The sequence below is a fragment of the Lithobates pipiens genome, unplaced genomic scaffold (assembly GCF_037356315.1).
Source record: "Lithobates pipiens isolate NorthernLeopardFrog02 unplaced genomic scaffold, aLitPip1_a1.2 Scaffold_25, whole genome shotgun sequence".
Classification (NCBI taxonomy): domain Eukaryota; kingdom Metazoa; phylum Chordata; class Amphibia; order Anura; family Ranidae; genus Lithobates; species Lithobates pipiens.
This window is the reverse complement of record NW_027507787.1, coordinates 46,449,088-46,462,286: the sequence shown is the minus strand read 5'-3', so window position 1 is coordinate 46,462,286 and position 13,199 is coordinate 46,449,088. Positions and strand designations below refer to the sequence as shown.

The following is a 13,199-nucleotide window of genomic DNA, read 5'->3' as shown; positions in this document are numbered from 1 at the left end:
TACCTATTACAGTTTTGAAGGCCATAAAATGCCAAGATGGCACAAAACCCCCACAAATGACCCCATTTTAGAAAGTAGACACCCCAAGCTATTTGCTGAGAGGCATGTTGAGTCCATGGAATATTTTATATTTTGCCACAAGTTGCGGGAAAATTACAAACTTTTTTTTTTTTTCACAAAGTTGTCACTAAATGATATATTGCTCACGCATGCCATGGGCATATGTGAAATGACACCCCAAAATAAATTCTGCTGCTTCTCCTGAGTACGGGGATACCACATATGTGGGACTTTTTGGGAGCCTAGCCGCGTACGGGGCCCCAAAAACCAAGCACCGCCTTCAGGCTTTCTAAGGGCGTTACAGTTTTGAAGGTCATAAAATGCCAAGATGGCACAAACCCCCCCCCCCAAATGACCCCATTTTAGAAAGTAGACACCCCTAAATTTAGGGGTACACTAGTGAGACTAGGTAATAAATGGCGGGTGCCCTGAAACTATAAAAAAATAACTAACCAACCAGCGTCACCTGTAACAGTTATATGGTGATCACTGGTGAAAGGGTTAACTAGGGGGCAATCAGGGGGCTTTATGCGGTAGTATATGGGGGTCCCTGGCGCTATAAAAAGCTGCGGCGAACCTAAATACCTACCTGCCTAACTAGCGTCACCTGTGACACTAATACAGCGATCAGAAAAACGATCGCTTATTAGGCTGGGTTCACACTGGAGCGATGCGGGAACGCCACGAATGCGCGGCGGGTTCCCGCATCGCATGCCTCCCGGCGGCAGTTCACACTGCCCTATGCGAACTGCTGGGAGTGTCAGTGAAATGTTAATGACACCCCCAGATCAGTTCGCATATCGCAGTGCGATCTGCAAACTTGGATCGCATGGTGTGAACACCCATGCGATCCGATTCTGCTGCGGACCAAAAAAAGGGTCCCGTGCGAGTTTGCGGCGGGTGCGGCGGGTGCGACACGAATTCAGCCATACTATCTGTATAGCTGAACTCGAATCGCACAGAGATCGGATGTGATTTGCACTGCAGTGCGGTGCGAATCACATCCGTTCTCATAAACCGCTGCAATGTGAACCCAGCCTTAGTGACACTGGCGACGGGGGGTGATCACGGGGTTAAACCTTTATTGGGGGGGTTAGGGGGGTACCTTAGAACTAAAGGGGGCTAACCCTAACTGCCCTAACAGTTATTAGTCACAAATGACACCTGCCGGGTGATCAGGGGGTTAAACCTTTATTAGGTAATAAATGGCGGGTGCCCTGAAACTATAAAAAAATAACTAACCAACCAGCGTCACCTGTAACAGTTATATGGTGATCACTGGTGAAAGGGTTAACTAGGGGGCAATCAGGGGGCTTTATGCGGTAGTATATGGGGGTCCCTAGCGCTATAAAAATCTGCGGCGAACCTAAATACCTACCTGCCTAACTAGCGTCACCTGTGACACTAATACGGCGATCAGAAAAATGATCGCTTATTAGGCTGGGTTCACACTGGAGCGATGCGGAAACGCCGCGAATCCGCGGCGGGTTCCCGCATCGCATGCCTCCCGGCGGCAGTTCACACTGCCCTATGCGAACTGCTGGGAGTGTCAGTGAAATGTTACTGACACCCCCAGATCAGTTCGCATATCGCAGTGCGATCTGCAAACTCGGATCGCATGGTGTGAACACCCATGCGATCCGATTCTGCTGCGGGCCAAAAAAAGGGTCCCGTGCGAATTTGCGGCGGGTGCGGCGGGTGTGGCGGGTGCGGCGGGTGCGGCGAATGGCTGAACTCGAATCGCACAGAGATCGGATGTGATTTGCACTGCAGTGCGGTGCGAATCACATTCGTTCTCATAAACCGCTGCAATGTGAACCCAGCCTTAGTGACACTGGCGACGGGGGGTGATCACGGGGTTAAACCTTTATTGGGGGGGTTAGGGGGGTACATTAGAACTAAAGGGGGCTAACCCTAACTGCCCTAACAGTTATTACAGTCACAAATGACACCAATGCAAAAAAAAAAAAAAAAAATGACATTGGTGTCACTGTGACTGGGGGGCAGGGGTAATTGGGGGGGTGATCGGGGGGTAAAGGGGGGGTGTGAGTGTGCCTGGCATGTTCTACTGTGTGTGGGATGTGTTGGTGCAACTCACTGATCCGCTCTCCTCCGTGTCGGAACGAAAAATACCGACACGGAGGAGAGAATACATCACTTCCTCTCCTGTGTTTACATTACAGGAGAGGAAGTGATGTCACCGGGGATTTCCATTCGTCGGGAGCGATCGCGAGGGGGTGGCCATGAATGAATGGCCGTCCCCTCGTCCGGGATCGCTCCCGAACGAAAACCGACCGCCGCAGGCACCGGGCGGGGGCCCGATCGGGCCCCCGACCCGCGGGAGGCAAAGCACGTACATGTACGTGCTTATGCCTGCCCGTGCCATTCTGCCGACGTACATCGGCGTGAGGCGGTCGGCAAGTGGTTAATATTGTAATTTAATATATAATAATAAAAATACAACAATTTTTTGTACGAATTAACTTTACCCTGAATTATTTTTTGGTGCCTAAAAGTAACCTCTTTTGCAGTTTGAGTCTTTTCAAACTGTTTTTTCTTTTTCTATTGCACTACAATCTGTCTGATCCACCTGGAAATGGTGGCAGACGAGACCACCATGCCTTTCTTTGGACCAGCCACCGAAACAAACAGCGAGTCTGACTTCCGAAAGGAAGCAGTGGCAGACAAATACACCTTTAGAGCCTGAACCACGTCCAGAGCGTGAAGGGCCAATTCCTTAGGGTGTTTTGGCTTAGGACACAGATGGTAACACAATGTCCTCATTGATATGAAAAGCCGAGATCACTTTCGGCAAAAAAGACGGTTGTGGACTCAACACCACCTTATCCTTGGGGATAACCAGATAAGGTGACTTGCAGGACAAAGCCACCAGTTCCGAAACCCTCCTGACCGATGTGATGGCCACTAGAAAGACCACTTTCTGGGACAACAGGGGAATCTCCCTGATATTTTTAAACTGAGGTTTTTGAAGCATCGATAACACCAGGTTCAGATCCCACGGGGGTAACGGTGGACGCACCAGAGGGACATGTCGCACCCCGTGAAAAAAAATACTCACTAATGAGTGAGACGCCAGGGGTTGCTGAAAAAAAGATAACAAAGGCAGAAATTAGCCCTTTAATGGTGCTTAATGCCAATTTCTGGTCTACTCCTTGCTGAAGAAACAGGATCCTGGATATAGCAAAGGAGCACGGATGCCATTCTTTCTCCTCACACATGGAGATGTAAGCCTTCCAGGTATGATGATATATCTTCCTATCCTTTTTGTGCCTTCAGCATAGTTGGGATCACCGGGTCCGACAGACCCCGGTTCCTCAACACCTGGCTCTCAATAGCCATGCCATTAAAGCCAGCGATGGTAAAGCAGGATGGAAAATCGGACCTTGAGACAGAAGGTCCTCTCGTAACAGCAGTCACCAGGGGGCGTCTGCCACTATACTAGGTCTGCATACCAAGGTCTCTGAGGCCAATCTGGGGCAACCAGAATCACTGGGATCCCCTCAACTTCCACTCTGCGCAGCAGACGTGGTAACAGTTTCAGTGGAGGAAAGGCGTAGATCAGCTGGTACTGATTCCACGGAGCCACCAGCGCTTCTGACGCGTCTATCCAAGGATCTCGTCCTGGATACGAATCTCGGCACCGTCCGGTTGAGACGGGAGGCCAGAAGATCCATGTCTGGTGTGCCACACCGCAGGCACAGTAGCCTGAAAACCTCTGGATGCAACGCCCATTCTCCTGGGTCCAGCATCTGGTGACTCAGATAGTCTGCCTGCCAGTTCTTCACTCCTGGGATATAAATGGCCGACAGGTCTGGTACGTGCCGCTCGGCCCACCCAAGTATGTGAGCTACCTCCCGCGCGGCGGCTGAGCTTCTTATTCCTCCTTGATGATTGACGTATGCCACAGCCGTGGCGTGGTCTAACTGGATCCTGATCGGACGCCCCTGTAGTCTCATCGACCATGCAGAGAGGCATAGCCTGATCGCTCTTAGCTCAAGCAGATTGATCGGCAACTTGGATTCTTCAGTCGACCAGAGGCCCTGAGCCGACTGAACCCCCATCACTCCACCTCAGCCGGATAAGCTGGCATCCATTGTGATCACTGTCCATTTCAGAGGTAGGAACGACTTACCGGACTGAATCACTGGGGACCTCAGCCACCAGTTCAGGAAATCTCTCACTGACTGGCTCACCTGGATCTGTCGATCCAGGGACAACTGAGATTTGTCCCACTTTGTCAAAATCTCCTTCTGCAGGACTCTGGGGAGGAACTGGGCATATGGTACTGCCTCGAAGGAGGCTACCATGAGTCCCAAGACTCCCTTTCAGAAGGTGAGCAACGACCGCTTGCGGTTCACCAGCAGTTTTACCGCAGATCTGGGAGTCTGCAGCTTGTCTGAAGGGATACAAACTCTTGCTTACCTGGAGTCCAGCAGCAAGCCTAGGTACTCCAACCGCTGGGTCGGTACAATCACCGACTTCTTTAGGTTCAAAAGCCACCCAAATTCTTGCAGGGTCTGCATGGTGATCGCCACAGCCTCCTCTAATTCTGAGGCGGACTGATGTCTGCATGGCAGGCTGGAGGGTTGTTAACCAAGTGACCACCCCCTGGGTGGAACTGGAAAGTTCTGAGTGTTGCATAACAAGTAATGCCTAGTATTCTCCTAGTGGTGGGCATAACAACCCAATGGCTAAGAGAGGAGCTATGTCGGTCAGTGAATATAAGAGAAACATATTTTTTTCTATCAGTAAATACCTTATACAGCCCACTTACTCTTTCTTGCCTAGTCATTAGCCTAGGATTATGACATCATGCACATCTCTCACTCTCGTGAGAGTTTGCTAGGAAGGCAGAGGGGTCATAAGAGGGCCAATGAAAGCTGCATGGCTGCAGAGTTGGAGATGTACCTCTGCTAAAATGGGTGCAGCCAAACTTTGTGGAGGGAGATTTCTGGAGCATATTTGGCAAGTACAGAATCACAGTATATATAAAATAATACGCAAAGTGGTTGGAGGGAAGCTTCAGAATGGCAAAGATGTTTTTATTACAAATTATGTGAGCAGACTGCAGTTCCTCTAAGTTTGTAAAGCCTTCTACATTCAATCAATACCATTGTGTCTCCTTTTATATTTGGGCGAAACACTGCAAACATATAAAATTAAGCCCATACATACCTAGATACAGATAACTAGATGCTACAACCCCTGGTAAAAAATACGGAATGACCATTCTTAGAAAATATTTAATCGTTTAATTGTGTAAAAAACAAAACAAAAAAACAAAACAAAAACAAATTACAGACATGCCTCAAAACTATTTTTAACATTCAAACCTTCTGGCTTAAATACTTACAAAAAGTAAAAAAGAAATGAAACTGTAGTCAGTTGCAACTGTTTTTGCAGAGAAAGCAGAGGAAAAAAATATGGAACCAAATATTATGGAATCACCATGTACTTTGCAGTTCTTAACCACTTCAAACCCGGCCAATGCACATATACGGCCGGGTTGGAGCCGTCTACTTCTGATAGGACGTTCAGGAATGTCCATCAGAAGGAGCGGGATCGCGCCGCTGCGCCCGTGTCACCCAGACACGGCGCATCTCAGATCGGCAGGAGGGCTCGGTGATTGGCCCTCCTGATCACATGATGGCCATGTCCAATCACGGCCGTCATGTGATGTAAACAAACAGCCGGTTGCTAGGCAATCGGCTCCTCCTCTCCTCACACCGAAGTCATCGCTGAGGAGAGGAGAGCAGATCGCTGCAGCCGGCTGATGATCAGTGAGTATGAGCTGTTTTTTTACAGCTTTTTACTCACTGATCACCAGTCTAGTGTAAACACAATTCACCACACAGTGTAAACACACCACACAGTATAAACACAATGTCCCCACACATGTCCCCAAAACATACATGTCCCCAAATAATAAATACACATGTCCCCAATAATAAAAACATGTCCCCCACATATGTCCCACTAAAATCACATGTCCCAATGATTATCTGCACACATATGTACGTGATCACCTGCACACATATGTACATGATCTTTTGCGTACATATGTCCGTGATCACACAAACCAATTATTATACACTTAACGGAATTTTTTTTACCAAAAACATGTAGCAGAATACATTTGGTCTTAAATTTATGACAAAATTTGATTTTATTGGATTTCTTTTAAAATAGAAAAAAGAAAATAGTTTTTTTCCAAATTTCCGCTTTTTTTGCGCTTATATCGCAAAAAATAAAAAATGGAGTCGTGAATAAATACCACCAAAATAAAGCTCTATTTGTGCGAACAAAATGATAAAAATTTCATTTGGGTACAGTGTAGCATGACCGCGCAATTGTCACTGAAAGCACTAGAGCGATGAAAGCTGAAAATTGGGCTGGGTAGGAAGGGGGCGAAAGTGCCCTGTATTGTAGTGGTTAAACAAACATCTTAAATCAGATTACATCCTGCAACCCCATATCATCAATGATTATGGGAATCATTTCAATTGATTAAATAAGTGTCCAAAATTTCAATATAAACATGCATTTATTGAAGATTTAATGACTGTTATCTCCCCTGTGCTTCTAACGACATGCAACCCCATATCATCAATGATTGTGTAAACTTGCATGTTTTCTTCAGGCAGTCGTCTTCATACATTTCATTGGAACATCATCAAACGTTCCAGCATCATCACCCTGCCCAATACAGATTGGCGATTCATCCCTGAATGTCACTTTCATCAAGTCATCCACAGTCCATGAATGCTTTTCTTTAGCCCACTGTAACTTTGTTTTTTTCTGTTTAGCTGTTAAAGATGGTTTTTGTTTGCCATTTCTGAATGTAAATCCCATTTCCTTGAGCCAATGTCTTTCAGTTAGGTCACAGACATGTCCCCGTCTGGGGATAATAAGTCCCCCGCAGAATAATCTTCAAAACGTACATCTTCAGGAGGTTCGTTTAGGAGCATTATAATTGTTCAGTGATGTCACATGGGTGGCGCCGACCAACGAGAACCCGGAGGAGAGAAAGCTGCAGGGATTTCAAATCCCCGGACAGGTACAGCGGCAATACAAGCCGTCAGTGTGGGGGATCACTGAACTCCAGGTTTGTGTAACCGGGGGGGGGGGGGGGGGGTTTGGGGAGGGGGTCCAGTGTAAGTTTACCTTACAGATTTTCTGTACAGGTGAACTTACACTTTAACACCAAAAAAGAAAATAAGGTTACAGTGTACCAAAAGCAATCATGGACTGTGGATGAAAGTGATATTCAGCCATGAATCACACATCTGCATTGGGCAGGGTGAGGCTGTGTGAACTTTTGTTTGGTGCCATTCCAATGAAATTATGAAGACAACTGCCTGAAGAAAGCATGCAAATTTCCACAATCATTGAATGATATGGGGGTTGCATGTCAGGTAAAGGCACAGGGGAGATGACAGTCATGTCAAGCGTTAACTAACCCACTCTGTGAGTCCTCCGTTTTGTAGCAAACAATGCAAAGTAAAAAAAAAGAATTAGAAAGGAGGGTGTCCTGTACTGTATTTCAAGATATAAAATGTACATGTAAATTTAAAATTCCTTTTTATCCTTTGGTCATCCACCTGAGACTAAACTTTGAATGGGGTAATTTTACCACCAAGTTTGAAAAGTGTACACCCTTAAGCCTAGTCCACATCATCAGCTTTTTTTCGTTCAACCCAGCGTGCTGAATGAAAAAACCGAAGAGCTCAGGAGGAGATCTTGTGCTAACAATCTCTTGTTAGTACAACAATCTCCCCGCTGAGCTATTGTGTTCTGACAGGGAGGACGATGACGCCATCTCCACCCCCCCAAAGAACACACTTTTTGGTCATGCCCCAAATGTCCGGCTTCTGTCGGACTGGCTGCCGTAAACACAGGACGAATGTTGGCCAGTTTGTAATGAACTGGCCGATAACACTCAATATATGTCTCGTGTGTACAGGGAGTTAAGTGCATACATTCCAAACACAAACCTGGATTCCTGATGGAAATAACTTGCTAAAGGTAAGAGTTCAAAACAGACAGGGTGACCCTGGCTTAGCTTGTCTGTGTCAGTGGTCCCTGTTGAGGGTCCAGGCTTAGCCCGTCACAATGTATGTCTTCAAAGATGGAGTTTCATACAGATGGACCCTGGTACTGAACCTGTATAGCCCCCTGGGGCTAATTATACGCATTGCATAAAGTGCTAAGATGAGACACACAAAGGATCCAGTGCCTAATGCAATGTTACAGGCCATCACCATGGTTTAAGGTTCCCAAAGTTAGAAAGAGGATGTATCAATCTGGATGCACTGCTTCTATTGTAGTAGTAGAAGGCAGTGGGGAGTTGGTTGAAGATTAGTGAAATAATATACTAGTTAGCTAAGAGTGATTTTAACACAAGGGGAAAGAAATCCATCATCTTAGAACATTAGCAAAGAACAGAGAATTTACAGAGTAGGGTAGGATTATAGATGGAAACCCAGGGGGAGTGTCCTCAAAAGCTTGCCAGTGTTAATCACCTAAAGGTACCAGCTTATAACTCAGGGTTTATGAATATTCACCATGTCCTGTACTGGACTATCGGGATATTCTTTATATTATAAATATTTTCCTTGCACATGATTGGACATTCTTTGCAAAGAGAAACTTAACCAAGCTCTGGGGAAAAGTCAATTGCAAAGTGCAACTAACCTTTGCAAAGTTAATAGCCTATTTGCCTTTGGTAAACCAACCTCACGTTTCTTGACTATACCTGTGTGCCTGGCATAACTGGCACACTCTTTTTCCTGTAAATCTCTGTGCCTTCAGTCAACTGCCTGTCAGTTAATTCCTAGAGGTCCTTATCTGAATCAACATTTGTGTAACTGTACTCTTTGTTCCTTTTTTTTGCCCCTATTTCCCTTGCCCACAACTGCTGGAACCTCCCTTTTTCTGAGTATAGTTTCAACAGAAGTGACAGCATGTCCATATTCATTTGAATATTTAACTCAACAAGGGAATCAATCATTTGTCAATCATTTGTCACAGCTCATAACTGTCCACAAAGCTAATATCTTGCATTCAATACTCAATAGGATCATTATTAAATGTACTGCAATCTCTTACTGGAAGCTTGGCAATTATATTATTCTGTAATGCAGTAAAACACATGCTTGAGACATATTTAATAGTTTCCCAACACTACAACTAAAAGCAAATGTAGTAAACTGAGATATCTGCAGCCTTTGATACTGCCATTTTAACACTTGTTTAATGTTTAGTTATGATACAACTTCCCCTTGATAATTATATTCTTGTCCTAGTTTTAAATTATGTATCAGGGAAGTACAGCTTGTGATAATACTTTTGAATATACTTAGGTAATTGTGTGGCAAGTTTAAAAATAAATGAGATCATCAGTTGGACATTTTCCCATTTTAGCTTTAAAAAAGAAAAGTATTCTCCTTGCAAATGGTAAAGTGCGGTCTTGGTTAAAAAAAAAAAAAAAAAAAAAAGTGGGCTTTTTCACCTTAAAGTGGGAGTTCCGCCATTTTCTTTTTTTTAAAAGCCAGCAGCTACAAATACTGCAGCTGCTGACTTTTAAAATAAGGACACTTACCCACCCAGCGCGCCCGCGATGTCGGCACCCCGACCCTCGATCGTCTCTCGGGTGCTGCTGCCGCCATCTTGGGTATGGGAATCAGGAAGTGAAGCCTTGCGGCTTCATTTCCCGGTTCCCCACTGCGCATGGGCAAGTTGCGCTGCGCTGCGCAATAAGGATGGTCCCCGCTGTCTCTGGGATCCGTGTGTTTCCCAGCAGACAGCGGGGGACCTGCGGAAAGGGGCGTAAATATCCGTAGATTCTGCGGATATCTATGCCAGAAGTGGGTGCAGATACAGGTACCTGCACCCAATGAGCAGAAGCTCCACTTTAGGGTGGAGCTCCGCTTTAAAAAGCAGCTCCAGTCTGTAAGAATATTAAAATAAAGTTAAATGTTAGAAGCTACAAATACTATAGCTGCTGACTTTTAATAGAAGGACAATTACCTGTCTACCGGATCCCACAATGTCGGCACCCAGAGCCGATATGTCAATCGGCTTTGGGTGCAGATGTCAGCATTGTAAGTAAGCAAAACTGGCAGTAAAGTCTTCAAGCTTCACAGCCGGTTTCCTACAGACCATGCATGAGTCGCACTGCGCTTTCTGAATGGCCCTACCTCAAGGAGCCGGAAATGTCATAGATCGCCGATCTTACCCGGAAGTGGGAGCGGCTCTTCACTTCTATTTTATGCTATGTAGTGCCTGCTGAATTTTGCTATTAATCCCCTTATGGAGGCTGCCATTTGTGGATGAACATTTTATGGTTACACAACCTATCACGTTGCTATAATCTTTGTATATGGTCAATAAACTGAAGGACCTATGAATAAATGAAATCATTTTTCTTCGTTTATTTGAGAATCGTTGTAAACTATAACAGAAATGTCATTAAGGACAAAAAACAAAAAATAAAAATTTGAAAATATTGGCACACACCACTATCAGAGATTGTCTGGGAATTCTTCATTAGGTGACCACGATAGAGCCAAGTGCAACAATGGAACCCCTGCCATAGGGGTGTAACGTTTAGAGACATACAATGGATGGGTGCAGCATGTCAAGCTCCAGTCATATGGGCGCCGACGCCTCTACAGCATGAATGAGGCGTTCAGAGTGGCCTGGAGCTGTGCCAGCCTGCGACTGGATGTAGGTGCAGTAACTATACAGACAGCTGAATGTCCAAGTTAGTCACAGAGCCCACAGCCCCAAAAGGAAGAGGAGCGAAGATGGATCTGGCCACCAGCAGGGACATCACAGGCTTCGTTTGCAGGTAAAATGCCACATAATGGGCTAGAATGCGATGCATACTAGCCCATTATGCTTTTACTTTAGTGGGTGTTCCCAACTATCGGAAAGGTCGGCCCACAGCAGAGTCTGGCCTTTCTGCAAGAAGGGGATTATTCTGGCACCGGAATGAGACCCCAGAGTCAGAGGAAGACCAAGGAGACACTTAACAGTGCGTTAAATCAATTTTCATCATTTCTGATGAGGAAATTTACTTTGATATGCGAGTACTTTAGATTACAAGCATTGCTTTGACACAAACTATTGCTCCCCCTAGTACTAAAAATCCCCCATGGTTTACTCCCACTGGGCACAGTCTGGCTCCTCTAAAGTCTGAAGGACAGTAAACTGGCACTTTCCTTAGAAAGTTTGGAGACCCCTGCTTTAGAAAATTTGAGTGGATTTTTAAATTCTGCAAAACTTCAAGTACATGCTAACATTTTAATTCCTACTAGCAATATTACTATTTTTAATTGTGTTGAAAATCCTGTATTTGTTTTGTATAACTGCTTTGTGTCAGACTCAGTATTTTGGATTCCACCTTATGTCTAAATAGACATATTGCCATAACTTTTCTTCATCACTCTTAGGCCCCTTTCACACTAACGTCCCGTTCAGGCCCGCCTGTCAGTTTTTCAGGCGGACCTGAACGGGTGCTCCATAGAGCTCTATGGAGCGTCGGATGTCAGCGGTGACATGTCCGCTGACATCCGACCCGCTCCGATCCGAAAAAGTGTGACGGAGGAAAAAGCTATTTTTCCATCCGTCTGCGGATCGGATCGGGTGACGACGGGCACTGCGGTCCGTCGTCATCCGATCTCCCATAGGGGAGAGCGGCGCTGTGACAGGTCCGTCCCTGCACAGTGTGCGGAGACAGACCTGTCATCTCCCTGCTCAGCGGGGATCGGCGGAGTGATCCCCGCTGAGCAAACGGACATCCACGGGGCGGATCAGAACTGATCCGCCCCGCGTGAAAGGACCCTTAGCCTCTTTTCTCAGGATCGAACACCAATTTAAATACACATGTGTAAGTAGCCATCCTTTTACATTTCCCCCTTTTTTGTTTTGGGTTCACTTTCATAGCAAAAATTTTTCTCCAGATTATAGGCTATGATATTTTCAAAGTTCTTATGCTGACAATTGCATTGCTGACTTTTAAAGGATAACAAGCCCTTCTGACAACATGACTGTTCTCTGTTTGAGCAAAATTATTCTTGGTCATACATACATAAAACTCTGTCGGGAATTTCTTTTTCTTGAAATTAAATAACATGCCATCTTGCATGCAGTATTTTTCTTTGCAAGTAACAAGGCATAAGCCATACCACTGAGCACAGGCAGAGTTCTTCCAACCTAAATTACTTGTGGTGCATCTGGCTTTCTACGGCTATCCTAAAATGCCAAATAGCCTATATCCTTATTCAGATGGGTTGACATTTAATGCACTACATATGGCAACCATATAAACAAGGCAAAGGATAAAAGCTAATCAACCTAAAAGGAAACTAAAAATCAACATTAGGGCTTTATGAAGTCACAGATCCCGGGCTTGTTCATTTACCATAGGTTATTTACATAACTTGGTATGCATCTTTAAAATGATCCCATACAAATGCACACTGAGGGTCAAATAAATAAAGCTACATACAGGTGTCCCTATGAAAACAAATTTTTAACACTGATATATACTTAGGAGTCTATGTAGCCAATGTAAAATATTATTTCAGGTTTATGCTGACCTGCATTTCATTGCTGCCTAGGCTTAAATCCGTGCGCTTTAATTAAAAGTTGCAGATGCGTGAATTTGAAGGGCAGTTCGTTAAAACCAAGGATCCGAGCATTCAGCGCAATTACTGCTGAGCCCTGGAAAAGCAGCATTCTCCATCGCGCCAGCTTGCTTCACCCAAGACAGGTGCAAACAGCCAACAGTAAATATTGACCTGCCTGACATTTCAATAAGAAACGCTACTGACAGCCTCCTCACAGCCCATTGCCAATTCTTCATTTGGAGACACCCATGCAAATGTGTTTGGAATATGCTGCTGATCATTTCTGGCTGCCAGCTTCAGTGTACAGAGAATTTGCCAAGGAGAATAATGTGCCTCTGGCAGGCTTGTCAGCATCCCTAATCATCGTTTTCCTCTACTGCTATACAGAAAAATTGTCTTCTTTAAAAACTGAAGATTAAATTAAAAAAATGCTATTAATAGAACATATTGTTTTCTTTCTTTTATGTTTACTGAGACCAATGA

The 13,199-nt window shown here is 45.1% G+C and overlaps 1 protein-coding gene and 1 non-coding gene across 3 annotated transcripts in view; both read right to left on the bottom strand.

Moving 5' to 3' along the window:
- Window positions 1-13,199, bottom strand: part of MICU1 (mitochondrial calcium uptake 1) — a 423,436-nt gene that overhangs the window by 22,467 nt on the left and 387,770 nt on the right. The gene's annotated exons all lie outside the window — the stretch shown is intronic.
- Window positions 10,997-11,125, bottom strand: LOC143932544 (small nucleolar RNA SNORA35). Its single transcript, XR_013262969.1, has one exon. It is a non-coding gene; the product is annotated as a small nucleolar RNA SNORA35 (small nucleolar RNA).